General features: G+C 39.4%; 1 protein-coding gene across 1 annotated transcript in view; it reads left to right on the plus strand.

Moving 5' to 3' along the window:
* Positions 1–4,832: 4,832 nt before the first annotated feature.
* Positions 4,833–15,026, plus strand: part of EDAR (ectodysplasin A receptor) — a 92,223-nt gene continuing 82,029 nt past the window's right edge. The window contains exon 1 of the mRNA XM_088136561.1: positions 4,833–5,108. The gene's annotated coding sequence lies outside the window, so the exon portion shown is untranslated. The remainder of the gene's footprint in view (positions 5,109–15,026) is intronic.

The following is a 15,026-nucleotide window of genomic DNA, read 5'->3' on the forward strand; positions in this document are numbered from 1 at the left end:
AGACCACTAGAGAGATGAAACGGTGGCAAGAGAGTACATCTTTTAACCTCACCTTAATTTTGGAGGTGAGAAAGGGCCGTTTAAAAGAAACTGAGCAAACAGGGAAAATAATGCTGAGTAATCTCCGTGAATAAAGACAAGGGAGAAAAGAGCACAGTGGGATGTCTAGCTTTATTGGAAAGATTAATGTATTTGATAGTGCAACGGATGACTGATCACCGTACACAGACAGACTTGAACATTTTTTGGACGCAGATAAGAAGCTTGCTGGAAAAAAAGATTCCTGTTTTACTGACGTTATATTTTTCATATATAATGTTTATGAAAACTTTTAAAAGGGAAGATTAAAAACTAATACAAACTAATATAAAGAAAAGAAGAAAAGAGAAAAAGAAAGGAAGCCAAGAGGAAGGAAAACGTGCAGGAAAAGAAAAAAAGTTAAAGAAAAATAGAAAGGAAAGAAAAAGATTCAAAGCAGTGGCTTCTGATATTCTTCACAGGAGTTATAAGTACAATTATATTTTAACCTCGCTCTCTAAAGTTACATCATAATACCCTTCTTTCTGTTACGTTTTACTGACATTATAGTAGACAAAGTAAACTGCTTACATGAAGCTTAACTAGCCCACTAAAGTTCTCATAATTCAGCTTTGCAGAACTAGTAAAAATAATCAGAAATATTTGGCACCAAAATCTTACGGATTGCAGAGTGTTTCACCTTTCATAAACACATAGGAAAAGAGGAGGAGTCTATTGCACCATACCTAGCTGACCTTAAAGTGATGTTTTAACAGATTCATGCCAAATTGAGCCACTATACCACATTACTTGAACACTTTATTACAAGTGGAGAAGGCATGGCAGGGGGAAAACAGTGCAATCAAGCTTTCGCAGAAGCAAAGAAAATGATGACATCCCACTTATCAGTCAAATTGGCATTGGTGTGGCTATGTCACATGCCATGAAAGGCAGCAGTGAACACCCAGTACGTTTGCATCACACACTCACACACAGCTGCAGAGAAAAATTATGCACAAATAGATGGGAAGCCCTGAGGTTGGCTCAGGAAGTTAACATTTCAACCAGAATCTGTTTACTCTCATCACTGATCACCACCTACCAACAGATTAGCTGAGAGGCTTGTTCAAAGGCTCAGGAATACTTTGCAGTCAATGAATCAATAGCTTGCAAATTTTCTATTTGCATATCGCAGGACAGGAGGCACAACAAATCAAATGCCTTAGGTTGTACTTTAAGTTCAAGTCTGCCCCTTCTCAGATTTAATTTGAGAAGAAGTGTTCAGGTCAAGCAACTAAAAGAAGCTGAGAAATCTTTTCATGCTGAAATTTGATATTTATCCATGGACAAACTGTGCTAACAAGAGACTACAAAGAGGAGTAAAAGTGGACAACTGGAGTGATCAAAGAAAAAAATTGAATTACCTTTCTATGCTATCAAGATTGCTCCTGGTAACATTTGGTGATGACATACTGACTAGTTGAACAGACGAGAAGAAGGAATTGTGCCTGGTGTGGCAGGAGACTAAATCACCTCCTGAATTGCCATTTTTGAACTTCCTTTTTCTAATCTGATGACAGTAGTTATCCTAAGTTTGACCTCTTTGCAAGTTGAAATAACTTTTAGAAAGTTATGTTTGCACAATTTTGTTTTAACATTTATTAAATTGCTCCAGAATGCCAGCAATGGTGTTTGCTATTGAAAGTGGCAGACCTTAGCTGTTTACAGTCTTGTTTAAAACTTGTTAACAGAAAAATTTCCTTCAATTCTCCAAGAGCATTTTCTTCTAGGAAAACAGCTACAGAAAACTACACATCAGATTATGTTTCAATTCACATTCATTTTTACTGCAGGAAATCATACACTCTTGAATGTTACTCAGCTTGGATCTATCACTCTGGCTTTCAGCACAGGTGATCAAGGCAGGTCTCCTGGCCTTATAGTCTCTGTTTTAGATATTTACAAATCGGTCCATTCCTTTTCTAATTGCCCAGGATAGTTAAGTTTTGTGGCCTTAAAGAAATTTCCTATTAGTCCATAGGAGAGGAATAAGCCCATAGAAATATAAAATTACTTGGCTATGCCAATTCATGTAGGTGTTGAAAATGATCCTACTGAACTTTCTAATTGGTTCACCCTGGGAGTCTAAACCTCTTTTCATTGGTTCATGTTGGTATAGCTTGCTCATGGAGAGGGTTCCTCACAACCTCACTAGTACAATCCATGGAGATGCAACAACTTATTCTGGTTGTATACATCTCAGAGTTCTAAAATTATTTTCTGTTGGTCTGTAGTGAAAAAGTGCCTTCAAACAGCAGTCATATCACCCTATTCCTAAGATGCGACTGCAGGCTGGGGGGAGGGCCTTTGTTAGCATCAAGGCCATAAATCATGGGTTATCTTAATGTCTCAGGCTTCAGATCTAGTAGCAGTTGTTCTTTTCTAAGAGGACAGTCCTCCTTTTCATAGTGGTGTCTAGTTCAAGTCTGGATGAAAGAAAAAGAACCATAAAAAGAAGAAGAGGAAGCCTTAACTCTTGTTCATCAAGAGTTAGCAATATATTGTCAACTTTTGTTGCATGTCCTCTTTCTCTCCTATTTATTGATGATGCATTTCCTGGGAGAGGCAGATAAGTTAAAGGCAGACTCCAGACTTTTCCTGCTAATCACCCCCAAGGACAGTGAAAGTAGCAGAGGTATCCCAAATATATCCATTCATATAAGAAAATTGTATTGTGCATGCTTGGTGTTAAAAGTATTTGGAACATCAGACTCACACTGCTCCAGCAAAAAGTTACACAGTCATGATACACATTTTCTGACCTGGATGTAGTCCTACACAATCCTACTCCATTTACCTGAACATAAATTCTGTTGAACTCAGTGGAAGCTAATCTGAGTCCATGTAGTCTGTCTGAAATGAAAACAATTGAACTGAGCACCCCCAGCTATAGGTAGAACTCTGTCTGCCAAGGAGATTACCGGTATCTAAAATAAAATAAGCAATTTACTACTTGTAAAAATACAAAGATGTAATATTGGTTCATAGATTACCATTTATTTCTTATATAAATTTTATTAAAAGTTTTAAAGAGAAGATAAGAGGTTTCCAGTCAGCCATAAATGTAGATTTTGTCTTTTCTCTTATCAGGGAAGTCAATTTAGCCATCTCTGCAAGTTCCATCATCTTCACCAACCATTCCTCCATTATGGGTAGTGTAGATTACATTTACTTCTGTTTATCTCACTATTGGAGAAAAGAACCACTCTGATTATCTCCACCACCTCTTTCTTCTCCAGCCTCCCTTCAATTTACTCTGGATTGCTAATCCCAAAGTAGCCAGCTCTGTGGTCCTTTGCTGCCTTTCTTTCTTCACCCAGCTGGCTCTGTGCAGAGCAGACTTTGGCTGAAGCTCAGCTTGGCACCGTAAAGGGGCCCTGTGCCAAGTGCCTGCAGCTGAGCAGGTGGAAGGTCAGGATGTGCTGCCAGCACTGTAAACAGTCCCAGCACCAGTGCCACCCTGAATAAAGATGTCAGTTCCTATGCCCGCATCTCCGAAGGCCATCAAATGGCTGGATTCTTCCACTCCTGCTTCCCCCCCCCCAACGCTCCATATTAAACTAGCTTTAAAAGATAATCTTTCTTTTGTAACAATAATACTGACAAAAGAGTCAGTCTGTTGGGGGTTCAGGGTGGTGGTGTTTTCAGTGGATTAAAACATATTTCCATATCTGTTTTCCATCCACAGTGTTTCCTAATGCAGAAACTTATTGAATGCAGCTTACCCTCCTGTAAGCAGTTATTAATATAAATTCCCCAAGAACCTTTTTTAAAGATTGCAGATTTCCTACACAGACTTCTTTATAAAGCCTTTTAAAACATACATTTCCCTGGTGTAATCTCCCTCTATTATGTCAACACCCTGTTTTGTATGCAACTTTCAGAAACAAATGTTCTGCAGGAGGTTCGGTGTGGAGTTTTGAGAAAGAAAGGAAATCACTAGCAGATTCCATGCAGAGCGGCTCATGCTGTGGTGAAGACTATTCTGGTAGGTTTTGCAAATTAATTCTGTAAAAATCTGTGGACGATTTCTTTTTCACCCATGCTTGCAACTGTACAATTCTCTGCCCACAGACAGTATATGGGAGGACTAGCATTGAAAAGAAAACGCTTGCTTCTGAGTAAATGTCATAGGAGGAGCCTTGCAGTTTGCAAGATCCGTAAGAATTGCTGCTGTAAAGTCTCCTGCTCTTTATTCTATTTTACACATATAGGAATACACATAGTGGGAAAGTGACAACTACAAGCAGAAAATTATTTACTCAGTCTCTCCTCTTAGATCCCCTCACTTCCCTTAGCTGCATGTCTACCAGTATTATTGAAACTGGCCGGAGCGAGTAACTTCTGATCTACTTAGTAGCAAACTTCACTAGTAAGAAGAACATAAAACCGCTCCTCTATTATCAGGGAGGAACTGAGTGGTTCCAAGAAAAACAGACCTCCACTCTCATTTACACTTTGTACATATCCTTCACTGGCTATATTATGCTTTAATAAACTATCTCGCATTTCTTTGTCCCTTGATTTGCAATGATTAAAAACCCTTGCTAAACCTGAGCATGACATGCTGGTATCTGTGTGTCAAAGCAAAGAAGGGGGCGAAGTAAACGATACCGAACAAGCAAAGTCAACGGGTTCCCTAGTGTGAACCGGGGTAAAGCCGGCCCTAGGAGCTTTCCTCGTCTTGTGACCTCTAGATGGCGCAGGCGCGTTTTCACGAAAGAGAAGCCCCTGATGAATCGCCTCGTCTTCAGTCCTTTCAAACTGGATGGGAAGCAACTTCAGCGAAAGTTGCAGAGAAATCTTCTGAGGCTGGGAAGTCGGCGCAGGATTAGCAAAGTGGAGCCTACAAGTGGACCCTGGCTAATACTAGGCGCAATTACCTACCTAGATGGCCTGCAGCATCTGACAGTGAAATGTCCAATGGCAGCTGGAAAGATTCCGTAGCCTGAAACTGGATATTCTCCACAGTTTATTAACCTACTGATTGCTCAGAGGGGTTTGGGTGCTGGCATTTATTTCTGTATAAGGTACGGTTTTTTTTTTTTTTTTTTTTGGAATGCAAGAAATTTAACGTTGAGAACGATTAGTCGTATTCAGGGCAGCAACTGTTTCCTAGCAATCTGGTAGAGTTTTCAAAATAGTAATATTCTGGGGTGAGGGAAAGGACCGCTATGCGAGGACGTGGCTCTGAAAAGCACCGTGTATCTCTTGTTCCATGTTGTTCTCTTTGCTGGCCGTAGACAACCGTGCTGGTTTTCTTAGTCGGGGACTTGTTCCAAGTGAGATTTCCTTTGCGGCACTCGTGTAATGAAGTTTGAGTTTTATATCAAATCTGCTTTCTCTTCGCCGTACGGTTTTTCTGCAGGAGCGCGCAAATAGTTTTAGTGGACTTTGGCCTTTCAGGGTTTCTGTGGAGGGATTGCAGTTTCATTCCTTGAATTGAACAGAATAGCAATTGAATATTTGTAGTTTAGCTGTGGTCTGGAACAAAGAACGTGACTGCGAGGCAGTAACTTGCTGAGATGAGGTTGATTGAATGTGGGGAATTACATACCTGTAAATACAAGTTTAGCAGCCTGCACACTTTTGTATCTAGAGAAAAGTTTTCTCAGGGTTGCTCGTCAGGAGCAACAGAGAACCGAGCACTGGTGATTAAGAGACAATCATTACATTCTGTGGATCTCTGAGGGTATAATTTAACTTATCTGGTGAACAGTGAAAAGGTAGGTGGGGAAATTTATGAGTTGAATGGGAAAGATTTTTACAGTCATCCAGACTAAAGTAATTTCATTAACTTCTCACCGTTTCAGTAGAAAGGTTTCTAAATCTGCAGCCACCGGTTGAGGCCAAACATTTTTTCAGTGTAGAAGAACATAAGAAATGTGTAGGCCAATAGGTGATCCTCTTTTGGCCAGCAGTGGTGACTACATGACTGCAAATGGAATGGGCAGACTCAGAGGAGTTGTTTGTTTCAATCTGTTTCAAGATTTAGGGATATCTTGATCATGAGGATCAAACTCCAAAGAGATAGGCACCTTGTTAGTTATTTTGGACTACAGCTTCCATAATTTCTCATTGTTGACTGCTGATTGTTACTTAAAATTGGTAGTCCATTTAGAAGGAACCATGGAGCTTACTCTTGACATCAAACATGTGTCTGAACATTTGTAGAGATTGGGCTTTGCATGCATAAGTCCCATAATTTGCTTGAGGCACTTGGTTGAGAGTAGTTCTTATTTCCAGTCTCTTTGACAAAGCTATAAAATTGGTTTTCAATACATTTGATGGCTGTGTGATTTACACAGCATATACTTTCCGTAAAAAAGAAAAGCATCGGTCAATTAATCTCCTAGTTTATGGCAGGACAACTATTGCTCTTTTGTCACCCTGCAGCCACAAGCATCTAAAGTTGTTGATAGATTTCAGTCTTAATAATTCAGAGCTTTCAGTGTTAACATTATTAGTGGCATTAATCAGTGTAACATAGAGAAAGGTTCTTCTTGATCCCAATTCAATCAGACTCTGATCATGGGGAAATTCTTCTTGATGTCACTGAATCTTTCTGATGGCAATGTTAAGGTCCTCCTTGCCCATGGGTGAGGGCTTGGTTGTGAGAGCCTGTTATGATTTTCTTCCAAGAAGAATGGACAGAAAACAATTTTACATGCTGTTGAAAGAAGCTATTCTTAATTCTTTGACCTAGCCTATAATACCAAGGATTTTTCCTATGCATATTTCCAGGTTAATTTAATATTTTAATTTCCGCAATATATTAATTCTCTTTTTGTTTTAGCTGTTGGTATTCTAGGCATTTGCTGATGCTATTATTAAAATAATTGCAGTATTTTATTATTCCCTTAACATCTACTATTTTTACTATCCTCTTAGATTTTGTAGACTTTCTTCTTCTGTCATGATTGACTGAAGTCCTTTGGCTTCCTGAGATGGAGCAGCAATCTGTCTACCCCTGTTCCCCACATGTTAAGGTTCATGGTAGCTAAGACAGGTCAGATTATTCTGACAACTGAAGTATCCCAGAACTACACCTCCTTCACTCTAAAACTACATTAATAATGAAATTTAAAACTAACAATTTGCTGCCCTTTTATGACATTGAAAAGCGATAAGACGACTGCCTCACTATACCAAATGGCAGGGCTGGATCTTCTTTTTCATCTCTTCTTTCTTCTAACCTTTCACTGGCTGAGGGTTTTAATTTTGTAATCTCTCAATATGAATCGCCGAGCCTTTTCCTAATTGCCTTCAGTTCAAGTGAAACATTGAAGGCAGTGACTCCAATTGTGTAAATGTTGGCTTATGCATGAGATGTTGTGTACATCTGAGCCAGCGTGGCATAGCTCTTAATTGTTAGATTTGGATTGGAGCCACCCAGGTTCTATCCATGAAAGGGTGGGTGATTTTACGTCTTTCAGACCAGCCTACACACTGGGTTGTTGTTGTGTATAACAGCATGTATATATTGTATAACAGCGCGCACACACACACACGCACACACACATATATATACACACACACTGTACAACAGCATATATATACTGTACAACAGCATATATATACTGTACAACAGCATACACACACACACACACACACTATTGGAAACTTCTGTGGCAAAGATCATCTATAAATCTAAGAAATAAATGAACAAATTCTGAAAATTTGATTGTAGGATACTTTGAATGTTTAAAAAAGATCTGTTAATCAGCGATGTTAATTAAATAATATTTATTCATCAACAGCTGGATAAAAGGGGTTCCACATTTTTTATTCACCTGGAAAAAGGACCGGGCACTGTACAATTGGTTAAATTAAGGGCATGGAGCTGCTGCAGAGTCTAATTGTAGAACTAGATAAAATCATGAAAACTAAAAAGTTAATTGGTTCAGGTGGGTAAAATGAACTTTGCTAAATGACTAAGATTAGGATTTATCTTTCTTGGCTGAGAAATTCTGCAATCATTCATTTATAAAGCAGCCAAAGTGAAAATAATTATTAAATGTTAATCTTTGCAAATGCTTCCCCGAGGCATTTTTTAAAATTCCTGAGTACACGAGCAAAAACTCTAAGCAAATGAAATCACTTACCCCTGGCAGTAGCCTCTTTGGCTTCAAATTGTACTCTTTGTGCCAAAGTCTGGCCTGGATTAAACTGATGCAAATGAAACCTGGACTTTGGTCAGTCTAATAGTCTAAACAGGGAAAGCCACCATTTCTTGAGTGGCATGAGGACAGAGCAAAAGACAAGCATATCTAAACTTGAAGACCAGCTGAGGCCCCTGTATGGATTACTCAAAGTAGCCCATTCTGCTCAGTAGGATTTACCCACAGGTCTGTGTGCATAGAATTTCATCTTTGTGGATTTTAATAACATTATGATGATGTGAACATAGAAAGGAAGAGTGCACAGCAGAGGAGAAGCAATGCTACCTTCAGTTTGTTCAAACTACTGCTGAAGCATGGCATTTGGGGTTATGTTCATTTTTAACAAAGGCCAAAGGAAAAACTGCAAAAAACTATTCAGAGGAGAAATAAGGAAATGTTTAAGGCTTGGAAACCATGCCTAACTTTTCATGTCAAAAAGAGAAGAGGTGGGTTGTTTACAAGTTACAAATACTTTGATGAGGACAAAGTATTCCATAATGAAAGGCTTTCTAATCTAGAAAAAGAAACGGTGATATTAAAATACGTTTTAGCAATGAAATGCTAAAACATATTTTTAAAAGTAAGAAATAGTTACCTAGTGCATGAAAGATTTAACCATGAATATATACAGGTAGTCCTTAAGTTACGACCATTTGTTCAGCAACTGTTCGAAGTTACAATGGATTTGTAAGATGAAAACATGGATTTACAACTGGTCCCCAAAGTTACGGCCATTGCAGTGTCCCCATGGCCATGTGATTGCGATCTGTGCACTTGGCAACCCATTCACACTTAAGACTGGATGCCAAGCATCCCATGATGATTGTTATTTGCAACCTTTTCCAGAAGCAGAGTCAATGGGGAAGCCCACAGGGGAGGTTGCAAGTCACTTGGGTAACTCTCCCCCATCTACCCCCGCCTTTCTTTGCAGATACACACTGCATGCTCCTTCCTGTCTTCGCTCGCATGCATGCACTGTGCTCTCCTTCCCCCTTCACTTGCTCGCACGCACCATCCTCCTCCTTCCCCCTTCACTCACTGGCATGCACCAGTGCCCCCTCCCCCCTTCGCTCACTTGCATGCACTGTGCCCTCCTTCCCCCTTTCCTCGCTGGCATGCACCATGCCTCCTTTGTGCTGCGCTGTGGCTCTGGGGCTTTGCAGGAGGAAGGAGAAAGCCTCATGAATGGCTAGCAGCTTCCAATGTGAGCTGCAGAGTGCACGCCAGAAGTGCCCCCGGAGAGTCCTTCAGCACCCAGAAGCACCCCTGGAGTGCTCCTTCAGCACCAGAAGTGCCCCTGAAGAGTCCTCAGGAAGTGAAGGAAGGAAGGAAGGAGGGCTGTGGTGTGTGCAAGCAAGTGAAGGAGGGAAAGAGGGCAAGGTGTGTGTGAGTGAGCGAAGGAGGGAGCTGGTGTGTGCGAGTGAGCAAAGGGGGAAGGAGGGCACAGTGCATGCGTGTAAGCAAGTGAAGGGGGAAGGAGGGCGCTGGTGTGTTTGAGCAAGCAAAGGTGGAAGCAAAGGTGGAGAGAGGGCACAGTGGTTGTGAGTGAGCAAAGGGGGAAGGAGGGCCAAGAAGCCCCTGAGCCACAGCGTGGCAAGCAGCCCCAGAGCTGCGCGTTTCTGGGCCTGCTTGCTGCCCGGCAAGGCAGGGTAGAGGGCGTTTCTGGGCCTGCTTGCTGCCCGGCAAGGCAGGGTAGGGGGTGGCCAAAAGGGCAGAGATGGGGGGAGATAGGTGGGGGGGAGTTGAAGGCAGTCCCTTGCCTTACTGAAGCTCAAGGCTAGGAGGGACCGAGCCTGGAATGGCTTGGATTGTGGTGGGTCCTTGGCTAACACCCAGTGGAATTCACTTAATGTTGGCAATGGGGAATGCTGGGATTGCCATCGCTAAGCCATGTGGTCATGTGATATCTCGCTTTGTGACTACATCACTTAGCAATTCTGGTCCCAATTGTGGTTATAAGTCAAGAACTACCTATATTATCATGGAAGTGGAATTTGGTCTCTACCATCTTACCATGCAAATTAGACATTATTTTGGTCTAAGCTATTTGAGAAGTGCTATAAAGTAGCACTTTCATGGAAAATTAAGATTGCAATTATGTGTTATTACAATTAAGCTGTAATCATTGGAAGGATTGATAATGAAGCTCAAGCTCAGATACTTTGGTCACCTAATGCGAAGAGAGGAGTCTTTGGAAAAGACCCTGATGTTGGGAAAGATTGCAGGCAAAAGGAGAAGAGGGCGGCAGAGGATGAGATGGTTAGGTAGCATCACTGAAGCAATGAGCATGAAACTGAGCAAACTCAGGGAGGCAGTGAAGGGCAGGAAGGCCTGGCACGATATGGTTCATGGGGTCACGAAGAGTTGGACACGACTTAACGACTTAACGACTGAACAACAACAACAATTAAGCTAATTCAAAGGGGTTTATTCCTCTGAAGATTATAGAATGACCTAGAACCATTATTGAATATAAGAAAGCAGAATTCTATTATCCTATTTCCATGATAATTACAACTGTAATACATCAGAATATAAATGCAGATACGAATTCTGGGGAAAAAACTTTGCTGTTAGTAGAAGCTTTATGTATATCTTTGAGTCACTGTATATTCAGGTTATCTTTAGAAGTAAACAGTAAAGACTAGATAGTACAGAAATCAGGTCAGTTTAGATTAGGGATGAAGAACCCTTTTTGGGCAATTATTTGGGGGATGGGGATGGGGGAACACATAGACTCAAAAGAGTGGGTTTGGGCAAGGAGAAGTAGTTGCATTGATGAATTGATTCATTACTTTTCTTTAAAGTGAAATACACTGTAATTAAAATACTACATAAGCTTTTTTTTTTTTACTTCTCTACATGATGTTTCTCTTTCTCTTTAGCAGCAGCTAAACAGTTCACAGTTTCAGAGCCCCAGCCTCTGAAATAATTCTAGGGTATCTCTGCAGAGTGCAGACACAGATGCAGAAGGAAGAAACTGTAATAACACTGGTTTGGTGGAAAGTTAAATCAGTTCAGGGATTAGCAGTGGCTGAAGCCTCTAGACTGTCCCAAGGACTTTAGTGAAAGATTAATGATGTGCTGCCGAGCGGGGTAGCAAATTGCTAATCCCAGCGCAAGCTGCTTGGAAGATAAATGTCACATAAAAAGAAGAAGCAAGTCAATTGTCTCCCTCACATCCAGCCCCCAAGGAGATTAGACACAATACCAACAACATCAGAGATGCTGCCAAAATCACCACACTTCAATGCCATTAGCAAAAATCAGCTGACTGGGGGGGGTCACTGTAATGTCCCCTTCCACTTCAAAGTTGACTTTGTTCTTGTTCCATTGCAGCTTATCTATATGCCCATGGAACCACATTTCCCACAGGGATAGTTATAGGGGAGAAGGTCCATAGACTTCTGGTTGACTATTCCCAATTTAGACTAAGAGGAGAAAATAGAAGGAAAAAAGGACAGTGATTCATGGACTTCCATGTTTAATAATCTAGGCTTAATTTTCTAGTAGAATACACTAATTATCAAGTACTTTTAGAAGACACGAATACACATCCAGGATATAAGATTGGAAGATTAATATTAGATCTGTTTTTAATTGCATGCATTCATATTTCTTATGAAACAGAATATGGTTAACATTCTTTGCTTACTGGCCACAGCATCAGCTAATAAATAGGATATATAAATGAGCTTTACACCCCCTTCATTTAATGTCAAATCACCTCAAACACCACCTCTTTCATGAGACACCCCTTGCAACTGCCTGAAAAGTATCAAGCAGCTATTTCCAGCACATAGACAACATGAAACCCGTAAAGATAACCTCATGGCATTTGTGAGGCCTTCTCCACTTTTGAGCAAGGAAATAGCCTGAGCGACATTTTCTGGGATTGTATTATACTCACGGGATTGTAACAGATTTCAAACCAGTCGCAAGGTGAACTAGCCACAAGAGATTCACCATGAGAATAAATTCCAAAAGTGTTTGTTGGCCCCAAAGAACTGGAGACATTTCTGGGTGATCAAGGCACACGTCGTTAAGCCTATATGTCAAACAACTCAGAGATGCACCCATTACCTGTCTGATGAAATAGTTTAATCTCACTTATCACTCAGGTTATATATTTCCTGTTTTTTAACAAGGAATTTTAATTAGAAACGTAGTTGTAAATATAGGAAACAGAACACATAAAAATAGTGTATAAATACTAATCAATGAGTAAAGGAAACTCAGTGATTATTTTTTAGGGTATCATCATGGGAAAGCTTGTGAGACATTAGTATAAATATTCTTAAGGAACAGTATCTAAGTTTTGACATAACATTAATCATAGTATGAGTTTCAGTCTATAGATATGAAACAATCAAAATATGTTTACCGCAACTCTCTTGCTACAGATCTGGGGCAGATAAAACATTATTTACTATCTTTATATCAGACTCTTATGCAGTAGTTTGTATCTAATTTTTTTATTACAAGAGCAGCCTACCCTTTTCATCTCTTCCCTCATGCCCTTGAGATGCGTCGGATTGCAGCTCCTATAATCTCCAGACAAGGGACTAAGCACATCTCGAGGGTATCAGATTAGAGAATGTAGATCTGCATCCATAGAATTGCTACCAGGTCCTACAACTGAAAAAGTTTAGATTAGTGATTACCAGGGAGATAGGTTTTTTAATGAATGCATCCCACATACCCCACCACCTGCTTTTTTGGAATTCCTTTTGCTTTGAATGTTTGGACTGCTCTGTTATTTCTCAAATAGCTTCTGAAAATGCTTTTATTCTGCCTAACTTTTCACTAAATTATATAGATGGCTCCCTAGGTTTTAATCTGATGTTGTAAATCTTTTAATCCTAATTCCTTATTTTTTTAAGTGTCCTGCAAGGGACTCATAGAAGGGCAGGATAGAAATTGCATAATAAGTGATTGGGGATAGCTGTTGTAAATGCTGCTTTTGGAAATATATCTGGGGTTAATTTTTTACTGCTCATATTGCATAATTGCTCATAGCTATGGACTTGTGTTTCTATATCACCTTTAAACCATGTAAAGCAGCCTTCCCCAATATGGGCCATCCAGATCTGTTGGGTTTGCAAAAACTCCCATATTCACAAATGGCCATTTAATTGCAATTTAGCACAACTGGAGTACATTGACTTGGGAAAAACTGCTATCAGTGTTTCAGTATAGGGGACTCTGCTTCAGAATCATTTATCAATAATGTTATTAGAATATCAGTTGTGTTATATTTACTCTGAAATTTATAAACCATACAAATGCCCAATCCTAATATGAGCCATCCCAGTTCTTGAAATAAATGAGGTTGCCTGCTCTCCTTATCTTGAAATAAAAAATGAGTTGCTTGTTCAAATGACTGTACAAGTTCATGGAGTTTCTAGTCAACTAAATATCTGCTGCCAGTAGGTCAAATAAGCCAATATTCATGGCTGATTCTATTAAGTCTATTGAAGGAGACAGTAGTTTTTTTAAAGGATGAAATATCACCCCATTGTGCCTTAAATTCTGCGTGTCTAATCTTTTATACAAATTCATTGTCCAGACAACTCTCAAGAGCTGCATTTTGATTTATAATGCCTTCTTGGAATACTCTTATTGGTAAGCTTACTTTCAGTTTCTCTCCCTGTACCCCCCCTCCATGGTTCAATGAAATTATGCAAATTTACATATGCTTTCCAAATTGCCTTGAAATTATTAAATTGTTTTATATGCAGAAGTAATCCAAAGACATCTGAGTTATTTGATAATTTCCATTTGCATGACTTAATATCAACTATTAATAATCAATTATATGAGTTTAGTTTTGCTACTGATTATCATTGTTTCTAGAGCATATTCTCCACTGTCTTTGTTGGAACTAACACTGGAAGAATTTTTTATAAGCAGAAAAAATAGTTGCTAGTATGGATTTGAATGTTAAAGAATAATGAAAAATCAACTTTCACTGTTAACAACAGAATTGTGTTTGCAATATCTGCTGTGTATCCACATGCCCTTTACATACAGTTCCATTCATATTACTCATGTATTCCATTCTCTTAGGACTCATCCAAGATATTCAGATATGCATATATTTGTCACACACTTCACCTAACAATTATTTATTGTTTGTAATTTTTCTCTCAAGCTAGAATATTAATGAAAATTCATAGTTTTCATAGCAGTTCAGGCAATGTCAGGACAAGATGAAGGATTTATCATTTCAGCAATATGAAGTCAGGTCTCCTGCAGCCAAGAATGTAGGAAGTTTTCTGATAATGTAGCCTTCATGTTTTCTTTTTTGTTGGTAGTATTGGTGAGAAATCAACACTACAAATCAATTCCCAGGGCTTTAGTTTAATACATACATTATTTTATATGCTCTTAGTTTGGCTGTAGAATGTTTCTTCCCCACACATATGACAGAACCCTTACATTGCAGATGTCACTTTTGTGTGAAGTGAGGTCAGCTTCAGCCCAGCATACAGCTAACCAATCCAGTTCCAAGTGTCTTTTTAAAACTCTTAATGGCATTGTATTATTAAATATAGTAAAAATTGAAATGTTTGCTTCAATAATTGTGTACTAATTCCAGTTCTGACAATCACTTTTTTTTGCCAATGCCTAAATTTTGATCACTAGTATAACTTTCCAAAGAGCCAAGTCCCTGATTGCAATATCATTTTTTTTTTCTAGGAACAAAATGTTATTCAGGCATTCTAAACATTACTTGTTACAATGCATGATAATGAAAGACAAGAAAGAGCCTTGTAGCTCTGC

Source organism: Python bivittatus, unplaced genomic scaffold (assembly GCF_059951505.1).
Source record: "Python bivittatus isolate LINGU-HERP-01145 unplaced genomic scaffold, Pbiv_v1 ctg000060_np1212, whole genome shotgun sequence".
Taxonomy (NCBI): domain Eukaryota; kingdom Metazoa; phylum Chordata; class Lepidosauria; order Squamata; family Pythonidae; genus Python; species Python bivittatus.